Below are 14,658 nucleotides of genomic sequence, written 5' to 3'. Positions count from 1 at the left end.
TAACCGAGCAGAGCTGAGTGGCCAAACTGTGGTATTAGGCCAAAACTATTGGCTGGGTTAGATGCAGAAAAAAAATATTTTGAATTTGCAACCTGATGGAGGTCAGTATAGATGGATTAATAGAACAAGACCCACACACAGCTAGAAGCCCAATATTTTTTCAGAGGTAGATGCAGGAAAAAAATATATTCAGTTTGCAACCTGATGAAGGTCAGTATAGATGGACTAATACAACAAGTCCCACACACAGCTAGAAGCCCAAATATTTTTTCAGAGGTACTGTAGATGCAGATAAAAATTAGTTTTAATTTGCAACCTGATGGAGGTCAGTATAGATGGACTAATAGAGAAAGTCCGACACACTACTAGAAGGCCAAATATTTTTTCAGAGGTAGATGCAGAAAAAAATATATTCAGTTTGCAACCTGATGGAGGTCAGTATAGATGGACTAATAGAGAAAGTCCGACACACTACTAGAAGGCCAAATATTTTTTCAGAGCTAGATGCAGAAAAAAATTATATTCAGTTTGCAACCTGATGGAGGTCAGTATAGATGGATTAATAGAACAAGACCCACACACAGCTAGAAGCCCAATATTTTTTCAGAGGTAGATGCAGAAAAAAATATATTCAGTTTGCAACCTGATGGAGGTCAGTATAGATGGACTAATACAGCAAGTCCCACACACAGCTAGAAGCCCAATATTTTTTCAGAGGTAGATGCAGAAAAAAATATATTCAGTTTGCAACCTGATGGAGGTCAGTATAGATGGACTAATACAACAAGTCCCACACACAGCTAGAAGCCCAAATATTTTTTCAGAGGTACTGTAGATGCAGATAAAAATTAGTTTTAATTTGCAACCTGATGGAGGTCAGTATAGATGGACTAATAGAGAAAGTCCGACACACTACTAGAAGGCCAAATATTTTTTCAGAGCTAGATGCAGAAAAAAATTATATTCAGTTTGCAACCTGATGGAGGTCAGTATAGATGGATTAATAGAACAAGACCCACACACAGCTAGAAGCCCAATATTTTTTCAGAGGTAGATGCAGAAAAAAATATATTCAGTTTGCAACCTGATGGAGGTCAGTATAGATGGACTAATACAACAAGTCCCACACACAGCTAGAAGCCCAATATTTTTTCAGAGGTAGATGCAGAAAAAAATATATTCAGTTTGCAACCTGATGGAGGTCAGTATAGATGGACTAATACAACAAGTCCCACACACAGCTAGAAGCCCAAATATTTTTTCAGAGGTACTGTAGATGCAGATAAAAATTAGTTTTAATTTGCAACCTGATGGAGGTCAGTATAGATGGACTAATAGAGAAAGTCCGACACACTACTAGAAGGCCAAATATTTTTTCAGAGCTAGATGCAGAAAAAAATTATATTCAGTTTGCAACCTGATGGAGGTCAGTATAGATGGACTAATAGAGAAAGTCCGACACACTACTAGAAGGCCAAATATTTTTTCAGAGCTAGATGCAGAAAAAAATTATATTCAGTTTGCAACCTGATGGAGGTCAGTATAGATGGATTAATAGAACAAGACCCACACACAGCTAGAAGCCCAATATTTTTTCAGAGGTAGATGCAGAAAAAAATATATTCAGTTTGCAACCTGATGGAGGTCAGTATAGATGGACTAATACAACAAGTCCCACACACAGCTAGAAGCCCAATATTTTTTCAGAGGTAGATGCAGAAAAAAATATATTCAGTTTGCAACCTGATGGAGGTCAGTATAGATGGACTAATACAACAAGTCCCACACACAGCTAGAAGCCCAAATATTTTTTCAGAGGTACTGTAGATGCAGATAAAAATTAGTTTTAATTTGCAACCTGATGGAGGTCAGTATAGATGGACTAATAGAGAAAGTCCGACACACTACTAGAAGGCCAAATATTTTTTCAGAGCTAGATGCAGAAAAAAATTATATTCAGTTTGCAACCTGATGGAGGTCAGTATAGATGGATTAATAGAACAAGACCCACACACAGCTAGAAGCCCAATATTTTTTCAGAGGTAGATGCAGAAAAAAATATATTTAGTTTGCAACCTGATGGAGGTCAGTATAGATGGACTAATACAACAAGTCCCACACACAGCTAGAAGCCCAATATTTTTTCAGAGGTAGATGCAGAAAAAAATATATTCAGTTTGCAACCTGATGGAGGTCAGTATAGATGGACTAATACAACAAGTCCCACACACAGCTAGAAGCCCAAATATTTTTTCAGAGGTACTGTAGATGCAGATAAAAATTAGTTTTAATTTGCAACCTGATGGAGGTCAGTATAGATGGACTAATAGAGAAAGTCCGACACACTACTAGAAGGCCAAATATTTTTTCAGAGCTAGATGCAGAAAAAAATTATATTCAGTTTGCAACCTGATGGAGGTCAGTATAGATGGATTAATAGAACAAGACCCACACACAGCTAGAAGCCCAATATTTTTTCAGAGGTAGATGCAGAAAAAAATATATTTAGTTTGCAACCTGATGGAGGTCAGTATAGATGGACTAATACAACAAGTCCCACACACAGCTAGAAGCCCAATATTTTTTCAGAGGTAGATGCAGAAAAAAATATATTCAGTTTGCAACCTGATGGAGGTCAGTATAGATGGACTAATACAACAAGTCCCACACACAGCTAGAAGCCCAAATATTTTTTCAGAGGTACTGTAGATGCAGATAAAAATTAGTTTTAATTTGCAACCTGATGGAGGTCAGTATAGATGGACTAATAGAGAAAGTCCGACACACTACTAGAAGGCCAAATATTTTTTCAGAGCTAGATGCAGAAAAAAATTATATTCAGTTTGCAACCTGATGGAGGTCAGTATAGATGGACTAATAGAGAAAGTCCGACACACTACTAGAAGGCCAAATATTTTTTCAGAGCTAGATGCAGAAAAAAATTATATTCAGTTTGCAACCTGATGGAGGTCAGTATAGATGGATTAATAGAACAAGACCCACACACAGCTAGAAGCCCAATATTTTTCCAGAGATAGATGCAGGAAAAAAATATATTCAGTTTGCAACCTGATGGAGGTCAGTATAGATGGACTAATACAACAAGTCCCACACACAGCTAGAAGCCCAAATATTTTTTCAGAGGTACTGTAGATGCAGATAAAAATTAGTTTTGATTTGCAACCTGATGGAGGTCAGTATAGATGGACTAATAGAATGATGCTATGCCCAAAAGATTTTACTTCACTAGGTGCAGTAAAAAAATTGGTATTCTATACACAGGTGGTATATCTTGCAACACAGATAGGCTACTCCACTGACTAACACACTCTGCAATAGGCCAAAAAGGATTAGCTTTGCTAGATTCAGCCAAATGCTGCGAAAAAAACTTGCACAGCACTGGCACAGACCTGCCTGGCAAAAACTGATAGGAACTGATGTAACCTAGTCCTGAAAAGGACTCCAATTACAATTAGTCTTTACTCCCACAACCTATCTATTTAAGAGCACAGACCTCCCTGATAAAAGACGTAGGAAATGCTGTAACCTAGTCCTTAAAAGGACTGCAATCACAACTATTCCCTACTCCCAAGCTATCTGTACATTTGTGCGAAAATTGGCTTGAAATTAACAAGGTATAGCGCACACAGCAACAGCGGTGCCGTCTAACACGCAGCTGCAGCAGTGAGAAAATGGTGGCGACAGGGAAAATGGCTTGGTCTTATAGGGCAAGGACATGTGACATACACTGCCAATGACACATGCCCTTGCTTGTGTGAAAAAAAGCACTTCGCTCTGTGTGTGCGCTGCTGATAGGCTGACAGATTGCACCTCCCCACTGCAAATGCGGGAAAGAGAAAAAAAAATGGAGATCTTCATTGTTCCTGCAGAGATCCATCCCCTGCCCCTCCCCCCACCCCGCTGTTCACTCAAACTGCGTATTAACATTAATTTTCATCATTACTGAGAAAAAATCCAGTTATGATTTTGGTGCACGAACAGTTATCGAACATAACCTCGAACAGCCGAATTTTTCTCAAATTGTTCGTGTTCGCCGAACGGCTCGAACACCGCCCAAAACAGCTCGAATTTGAGATTGGCGAACAGTTCGAGTAGAACAACGCTCATCTCTACTGATAAATGCCAAAAAAATGACAAAGTCCAAAAAAAGTTTTTTTCAACTTTTTTCAATTTTACCCCGTGGGATATACATTCTACCCACACACATTTGGAACTCTCCTGGGGTACCCTCACACATATTATTCCCTCATGTAGTGGATATTTTCACAAAAAAGTGAAATTTTCAAAAATCCAGAAATTGGCTGAAAACGACTAAATATCAAGGACTCATTGGGCGAATCGCTCTGGAACAGAAATCGGAACGCTCACTGACATTTCCCCTATCTGAAAGTCTGATAAATGCCGAAAAAATGACTAAGTCCAAAAAAAATTTTTTTCAACTTTTTTCAATTTTACCCCGTGGGATATATATTCTATCTACACACATTTGGAACTCTCCTGGGGTACCCTCACACATATTATTCCCTCATTTAGTGGATATTTTCACAAAAAAGTGAAATTTTCAAAAATCCAGAAAATTGGCTGAAAACGACTAAATATCAACGACTCATTGGGATAATAGCTCTGGAACTGAAATCGAAATGCTCACTGACATTTCCCCTATCTGAAAGTCTGATAAACGCTGAAAAAATTACTAAGTCCAAAAAAAAAATTTTTTTCAACTTTTTTCAATTTTACTCCCTTGGGATATAAATTCTACCCACACACATTTGGAACTCTCCTGGGGTGCCCTCACACATATTATTCCCTCATTTAGTGGATATTTTGACATAAAAGTGACATTTTCAAAAATCTAGAAAATTGGCTGAAAACGACTAAATATCAAGGACTCATTGGGCGAATCACTCTGGAACTGAAATCTGAATACTCATTGACATTTCCCCTATCTGAAAGTCTGATAAACGCCGGAAAAATGACTAAGTCCAAAAAAAAATGTTTTCAACTTTTTTCAATTTTACCCCCGTGGGATATATATTCTACCCACACACATTTGGAACTCTCCTGGCGTACCCTCACACATATTATTCCCTCATTTAGTGGATATTTTCACATAAAAGTGAAATTTTCAAAAATCAAAAATATTGTCTGAAAACGACTAAATATCAAGGAATCATTATTGGGCGAATCGCTCTTGAACAGAAATCGGAACGCTCACTGCCATTTCCCCTATCTGAAAGTCTGATAAATGCCAAAAAAATGACAAAGTCCAAAAAAAGTTTTTTTCAACTTTTTTCAATTTTACCCCGTGGGATATATATTCTACCCACACACATTTGGAACTCTCCTGGGGTACCCTCACACATATTATTCCCTCATTTAGTGGATATTTTGACATAAAAGTGAAATTTTCAAAAATCCAGAAAATTGGCTGAAAACGACTAAATATCAAGGACTCATTGGGCGAATCGCTCTGGAACAGAAATCGGAACGCTCACTGACATTTCCCCTATCTGAAAGTCTGATAAATGCCGAAAAAATGACTAAGTCCAAAAAAAGTTTTTTTCAACTTTTTTCAATTTTACCCCGTGGGATATATATTCTACCTACACACATTTGGAACTCTCCTGGGGTACCCTCACACATATTATTCCCTCATTTAGTGGATATTTTCACAAAAAAGTGAAATTTTCAAAAATCCAGAAAATTGGTTGAAAATGACTAAATATCAACGACTCATTGGGCGAATCGCTCTGGAACAGAAATCGGAACGCTCACTGACATTTCCCCTATCTGAAAGTCTGATAAATGCCGAAAAAATGACTAAGTCCAAAAAAAAAAAATTTTTCAACTTTTTTCAATTTTACCCCCGTGGGATATATATTCTACCCACACACATTTGGAACTCTCCTGGTGTACCCTCACACATATTATTTAGGGGATATTTTCACAAAAAAGTGAAATTTTCAAAAATCAAAAATATTGGCTGAAAACGACTAAATATCAAGGACTCATTGGGCGAATCGCTCTGGAACTGAAATCGGAACGGTCACTGACATTTGCCCTATCTGAAAGTCTGATAAATGCCGAAAAAATGACAGTCCAAAAAAAAAATTTTTTTTCAACTTTTTTCAATTTTACTCCCTTGGGATATATATTCTACCCACACACATTTGGAACTCTCCTGGGGTGCCCTCACACATATTATTCCCTCATTTAGTGGATATTTTCACAAAAAAGTGAAATTTTCAAAAATCCAGAAAATTGGCTGAAAACGACTAAATATCAAGGATTCGTTTGGCGAATCACTCTGGAACTGAAATCAGAATACTCATTGACAATTCCCCTATCTCAAAGTCTGATCAACGCCGGCAAAATGACTAAGTCCAAGAAAAAAATTTTTTCAACTTTTTTCAATTTTACCCCCGTGGGATATATATTCTACCCACACACATTTGGAACTCTCCTGGTGTACCCTCACACATATTATTTAGGGGATATTTTCACAAAAAAGTGAAATTTTCAAAAATCAAAAATATTGGCTGAAAACGACTAAATATGAAGGACTCATTGGGTGAATAGCTCTGGAGCTGAAATCGAAATGCTCACTGACATTTCCCCTATCTGAAAGTCTGATAAACGCCGGAAAAATGACTAAGTCCAAAAAAAAATTTTTTTTCAACTTTTTTCAATTTTACTCCCTTGGGATATATATTCTACCCACACACATTTGTAACTCTCCTGGTGTAACCTCAGACATATTATTCCCTCATTTAGTGGATTTTTTCACAAAAAAGTGAAATTTTCAAAAATCAAAAATATTGGCTGAAAACGACTAAATATCAAGGAATCATTATTGGGCGAATCGCTCTTGAACAGAAATCGGAACGCTCACTGCCATTTCCCCTATCTGAAAGTCTGATAAATGCCAAAAAAATGACAAAGTCCAAAAAAAGTTTTTTTCAACTTTTTTCAATTTTACCCCGTGGGATATATATTCTACCCACACACATTTGGAACTCTCCTGGTGTACCCTCACACATATTATTTAGGGGATATTTTCACATAAAAGTGACATTTTCAAAAATCTAGAAAATTGGCTGAAAACGACTAAATATCAAGGACTCATTGGGCGAATCACTCTGGAACTGAAATCTGAATACTCATTGACATTTCCCCTATCTGAAAGTCTGATAAACGCCGGAAAAATGACTAAGTCCAAAAAAAAATGTTTTCAACTTTTATCAATTTTACCCCCGTGGGATATATATTCTACCCACACACATTTGGAACTCTCCTGGCGTACCCTCACACATATTATTCCCTCATTTAGTGGATATTTTCACATAAAAGTGAAATTTTCAAAAATCAAAAATATTGTCTGAAAACGACTAAATATCAAGGAATCATTATTGGGCGAATCGCTCTTGAACAGAAATCGGAACGCTCACTGCCATTTCCCCTATCTGAAAGTCTGATAAATGCCAAAAAAATGACAAAGTCCAAAAAAAGTTTTTTTCAACTTTTTTCAATTTTACCCCGTGGGATATATATTCTACCCACACACATTTGGAACTCTCCTGGGGTACCCTCACACATATTATTCCCTCATTTAGTGGATATTTTGACATAAAAGTGAAATTTTCAAAAATCCAGAAAATTGGCTGAAAACGACTAAATATCAAGGACTCATTGGGCGAATCGCTCTGGAACAGAAATCGGAACGCTCACTGACATTTCCCCTATCTGAAAGTCTGATAAATGCCGAAAAAATGACTAAGTCCAAAAAAAGTTTTTTTCAACTTTTTTCAATTTTACCCCGTGGGATATATATTCTACCTACACACATTTGGAACTCTCCTGGGGTACCCTCACACATATTATTCCCTCATTTAGTGGATATTTTCACAAAAAAGTGAAATTTTCAAAAATCCAGAAAATTGGTTGAAAATGACTAAATATCAACGACTCATTGGGCGAATCGCTCTGGAACAGAAATCGGAACGCTCACTGACATTTCCCCTATCTGAAAGTCTGATAAATGCCGAAAAAATGACTAAGTCCAAAAAAAAAAAATTTTTCAACTTTTTTCAATTTTACCCCCGTGGGATATATATTCTACCCACACACATTTGGAACTCTCCTGGTGTACCCTCACACATATTATTTAGGGGATATTTTCACAAAAAAGTGAAATTTTCAAAAATCAAAAATATTGGCTGAAAACGACTAAATATCAAGGACTCATTGGGCGAATCGCTCTGGAACTGAAATCGGAACGGTCACTGACATTTGCCCTATCTGAAAGTCTGATAAATGCCGAAAAAATGACAGTCCAAAAAAAAAATTTTTTTTCAACTTTTTTCAATTTTACTCCCTTGGGATATATATTCTACCCACACACATTTGGAACTCTCCTGGGGTGCCCTCACACATATTATTCCCTCATTTAGTGGATATTTTCACAAAAAAGTGAAATTTTCAAAAATCCAGAAAATTGGCTGAAAACGACTAAATATCAAGGATTCGTTTGGCGAATCACTCTGGAACTGAAATCAGAATACTCATTGACAATTCCCCTATCTCAAAGTCTGATCAACGCCGGCAAAATGACTAAGTCCAAGAAAAAAATTTTTTCAACTTTTTTCAATTTTACCCCCGTGGGATATATATTCTACCCACACACATTTGGAACTCTCCTGGTGTACCCTCACACATATTATTTAGGGGATATTTTCACAAAAAAGTGAAATTTTCAAAAATCAAAAATATTGGCTGAAAACGACTAAATATGAAGGACTCATTGGGTGAATAGTTCTGGAGCTGAAATCGAAATGCTCACTGACATTTCCCCTATCTGAAAGTCTGATAAACGCCGGAAAAATGACTAAGTCCAAAAAAAAATTTTTTTTCAACTTTTTTCAATTTTACTCCCTTGGGATATATATTCTACCCACACACATTTGTAACTCTCCTGGTGTAACCTCACACATATTATTCCCTCATTTAGTGGATTTTTTCACAAAAAAGTGAAATTTTCAAAAATCAAAAATATTGGCTGAAAACGACTAAATATGAAGGACTCATTGGGCGAATAGCTCTGGAACTGAAATCGAAATGCTCACTGACATTTCCCCTATCTGAAAGTCTGATAAACGCCGCAAAAAAGACTAAGTCCAAAAAAAAATTTTTTTTCAACTTTTTTCAATTTTACTCCCTTGGGATATATATTCTACCCACACACATTTGTAACTCTCTTGGTGTAACCTCACACATATTATTCCCTCATTTAGTGGATTTTTTCACAAAAAAGTGAAATTTTCAAAAATCAAAAATATTGGCTGAAAACGACTAAATATCAAGGACTCATTGGGCGAATCACTCTGGAACTGAAATCGGAACGCTCACTGACATTTGTCATATCTGGAAGTCTGATAAACGCCGGAAAAAAGACTAAGTCAAAAAAAAAAATGTTTTCAACTGTTTTCAATTTTACCCCGTGGGATATATATTCTACCCACACACATTTGGAACTCTACTGGGGTACCCTCACACATATTATTCCTTCATATAGTGGATATTTTCACATAAAAGTGAAATTTTCAAAAATCAAAAATATTGGCTGAAAACGACTAAATATCAACGACTCATTGGGCGAATAGCTCTGGAACTGAAATCGAAATGCTCACTGACATTTCCCCTATCTGAAAGTCTGATAAACGCTGAAAAAATTACTAAGTCCAAAAAAAAAATTTTTTTCAACTTTTTTCAATTTTACTCCCTTGGGATATATATTCTACCCACACACATTTGGAACTCTCCTGGGGTGCCCTCACACATATTATTCCCTCATTTAGTGGATATTTTGACATAAAAGTGACATTTTCAAAAATCTAGAAAATTGGCTGAAAACGACTAAATATCAAGGACTCATTGGGCGAATTACTCTGGAACTGAAATCTGAATACTCATTGACATTTCCCCTATCTGAAAGTCTGATAAACGCCGGAAAAATGACTAAGTCCAAAAAAAAATGTTTTCAACTTTTTTCAATTTTACCCCCGTGGGATATATATTCTACCCACAGACATTTGGAACTCTCCTGACGTACCCTCACACATATTATTCCCTCATTTAGTGGATATTTTCACAAAAAAGTGAAATTTTCAAAAATCAAAAATATTGGCTGAAAACGACTAAAGATCAAGGACTCATTGGGTACATCGCTCTGGAACTGAAATCGGAACGGTCACTGACATTGGCCCTATCTGAAAGTCTGATAAACGCCGGAAAAATGATTAAGTCCAAAAAAATTTTTTTTTCAACTTTTTTCAATTTTACCCCGTGGGATATATATTCTACCCACACACATTTGAAACTCTCCTGGGGTACCCTCACACATATTATTCCCTCATTTAGTGGATATTTTGACATAAAAGTGAAATTTTCAAAAATCCAGAAAATTGGCTGAAAACGACTAAATATCAAGGACTGATTGGGCGAATCGCTCTGGAACAGAAATCGGAACGCTCACTGACATTTCCCCTATCTGAAAGTCTGATAAATACTGAAAAAATGATTAAGTCCAAAAAAAGTTTTTTTCAACTTTTTTCAATTTTATCCCGTGGGATATATATTCTACCTACACACATTTGGAACTCACATATTATTCCCTCATTTAGTGGATATTTTCACAAAAAAGTTAAATTTTCAAAAATCCAGAAAATTGGCTGAAAACGACTAAATATCAAGGACTCATTGGGCGAATCGCTCTGGAACAGAAATCGGAATGCTCACTGACATTTCCCCTATCTGAAAGTCTGATAAATGCCGAAAAAATGACTAAGTCCAAAAAAAAAATTTTTTTCAACTTTTTTCAATTTTAATCCCTTGGGATATATATTCTACCCACACACATTTGGAACTCTCCTGGGGTGCCCTCACACATATTATTCCCTCATTTAGTGGATATTTTCACAAAAAAGTGAAATTTTCAAAAATATAAAATATTGGCTGAAAACGACTAAATATGAAGGACTCATTGGGCGAATAGCTCTGGAACTGAAATCGAAATGCTCACTGACATTTCCCCTATCTGAAAGTCTGATAAAAGCCGGAAAAATGACTAAGTCCAAAAAAAAATTTTTTTTCAACTTTTTTCAATTTTACTCCCTTGGGATATATATTCTACCCACACACATTTGTAACTCTCCTGGTGTAACCTCACACATATTATTCCCTCATTTAGTGGATTTTTTCACAAAAAAGTGAAATTTTCAAAAATCAAAAATATTGGCTGAAAACGACTAAATATCAAGGACTCATTGGGTGAATCACTCTGGAACTGAAATTGGAACGCTCACTGACATTTGCCCTATCTGGAAGTCTGATAAACGCCGGAAAAAAGACTAAGTCAAAAAAAAAATGTTTTCAACTGTTTTCAATTTTACCCCCGTGGGATATATATTCTACCCACACACATTTGGAACTCTACTGGGTTACCCTCACACATATTATTCCTTCATATAGTGGATATTTTCACATAAAAGTGAAATTTTCAAAAATCAAAAATATTGGCTGAAAACAACTAAATATCAAGGACTCATTGGGCGAATCACTCTGGAACTGAAATCGGAACGCTCACTGACATTTGCCCTATCTGAAAGTCTGATAAACGCCGGAAAAATGTCTAAGTCAAAAAAAAAATTTTTTTCAACTTTTTTCAATTTTACCCCCGTGTGATATATATTCTACCCACACACATTTGGAACTCTACTGGGGTACCCTCACACATATTATTCCCTCATTTAGTGGATATTTTCACAAAAAAGTGAAATTATCAAAAATTCAGAAAATTGCCTGAAAACGACTAAATATCAAGGACTCATTTGGCGAATCGCTCTGGAACTGAAATCAGAACGCTCACTGACATTTCCCCTATCTGAAAGTCTGATAAACGCCGGAAAAATCACTAAGTCCAAAAAAAAAAATTTTCAACTTTTTTCAATTTTACCCCCGTGGGATATATATTCTACCCACTCACGTTTGTAACTCTCCTGGGGTACCCTCACACATATTATTCCCTCACATAGTGGATATTTTCACAAAAAAGTGAAATTTTCAAAAATATTGGCTGAAAACGACTAAATATCAAGGACTCATTGGACACATCGCTCTGGAACTGAAATCGGAACGGTCACTGACATTTGCCCTATCTGAAAGTCTGATAAACGCCGGAAAAATGACTAAGTCCAAAAAAAAATTTTTTTCAACTTTTTTCAATTTTACCCCGTGGGATATATATTCAACCCACACACATTTGGAACTCTCCTGGGGTGCCCTCACACATATTATTCCCTCATTTAGTGGATATTTTGACATAAAAGTGACATTTTCAAAAATCCAGAAAATTGGCTGAAAACGACTAAATATCAAGGACTCATTGGGCGAATAACTCTGGAACTGAAATCGGAATACTCATTGACATTTCCCCTATCTGAAAGTCTGATCAACGCCGGCAACATGACTAAGTCGAAAAAAAAAAATTTTTCAACTGTTTTCAATTTTACCCCCGTGGGATATATATTCTACCCACACACATTTGGAACTCTACTGGGGTACCCTCACACATATTGTTCCCTCATATAGTGGAAAGTGAAATTTTCAAAAATCAAAAATATTGGCTGAAAACGACTAAATATCAAGGACTCATTGGGCGAATCACTCTGGAACTGAAATCGGAATGCTCACTGACATTTGCCCTATCTGAAAGTCTGATAAACGCCGGAAAAATGACTAAGTCAAAAAAAAAAATGTTTTCAACGGTTTTCAATTTTACCCCCGTGGGATATATATTCTACCCACACACATTTGCAACTCTCCTGGGGTACCCTCACACATATTATTCCTTCATTTAGTGGATATTTTCACAAAAAAGTGAAATTTACAAAAAATCCAAAAAATTGGCTGAAAACGACTTAATATCAAGGACTCATTGGGCGACTCACTCTGGAACAGAAATCGGAACGCTCACTGACATTTCCCCTATCTGAAAGTCTGATAAATGCCGAAAAAATGACTTACTCCAAAAAAATTTTTTTTCAACTTTTTTCAATTTTGCCCCCGTGGGATATATATTCTACCCACACACATTTGGAACTCTCCTGGGGTACCCTCACACATATTATTCCCTCATTTAGTGGATATTTTGATATAAAAGTGAAATTTTCAAAAATCCAGAAAATTGGCTGAAAACGACTAAATATCAAGGACTCATTGGGCGAATCGCTCTGGAACTGAAATCGGAACGCTCACTGACATTTCCCCTATCTGAAAGTCTGATAAACGCCGGAAAAATGACTAAGTCCAAGAAAAAAATGTTTTCAACTTTTTTTAATTTTACCCCCGTGGGATATATATTCTACCCACACACTTTTGGAACTCTCCTGGCGTACCCTCACACATATTATTCCCTCATTTAGTGGATATTTTCACATAAAAGTGAAATTTTCAAAAATCAAAAATATTGGCTGAAAACGACTAAATATCGACTCATTGGGCGAATCACTCTGGAACTGAAATCGGAACGCTCACTGACATTTGCCCTATCTGAAAGTCTGATAAACGCCGGAAAAATGACTAAGTCCAAAAAAAATTTTTTTTAAACTTTTTTCAATTTTTCCCCCGTGTGATATATATTCTACCCACACACATTTGGAACTCTCCTGGGGTACCCTCACACATATTGTTCCCTCATTTAGTGGATATTTTCACAAAAAAGTGAAATTTTCAAAAATCCAGAAAATTGGCTGAAAACGACTAAATATCAAGGATTCATTGGGCCAATCGCTCTGGAGCAGAAATCGGAATGCTCACTGACATTTCCCCTATCTGAAAGTCTGATAAATGCCGAAAAAATGACTTAATCCCAAAAAATTTTTTTTCAACTTTTTTCAATTTAACCCCCGTGGGATATATATTCTACCCACACACATTTGGAACTCTCCTGGTGTATCCTCACACATATTATTTAGTGGATATTTTCACAAAAAAGTGAAATTTTCAAAAATCAAAAATATTGGCTGAAAACGACAAAATATCAAGGACTCATTGGGCGAATAGCTCTGGAACTGAAATCGAAATGCTCACTGACATTTCCCCTATCTGAAAGTCTGATAAACGCCGGAAAAATGACTAAGTCCAAAAAAAATATGTTTTCAACTTTTTTTAATTTTATCCCCGTGGGATATATATTCTACCCACACACATTTTAACTCTCCTGGTGTACCCTCACACATATTATTTAGTGGATATTTTCACAAAAAAGTGAAATTTTCAAAAATATTGGCTGAAAACGACAAAATATCAAGGACTCACTGGGCGAATCGCTCTGGAACTGAAATCGGAACGCTCACTGACATTTCCCCTATCTGAAAGTCTGATAAGCGCCGGAAAAATGACTAAGTTAAAAAAAAAAATTTTTTCAACTTTTTTCAATTTTACCCCCGTGGGATATATATTCTACCCACACACATTTGGAACTCTACTGGGGTACCCTCACACATATTGTTCCCTCATATAGTGGAAAGTGAAATTTTCAAAAATCAAAAATATTGGCTGAAAATGACTAAATATCAAGGA

Source organism: Phyllobates terribilis, unplaced genomic scaffold, assembly GCF_046119375.1.
Source record: "Phyllobates terribilis strain yellow unplaced genomic scaffold, ASM4611937v1 Scaffold_12__6_contigs__length_324123572, whole genome shotgun sequence".
Taxonomy (NCBI): Eukaryota; Metazoa; Chordata; class Amphibia; order Anura; family Dendrobatidae; genus Phyllobates; species Phyllobates terribilis.
This window is presented reverse-complemented; position numbering follows the sequence as displayed.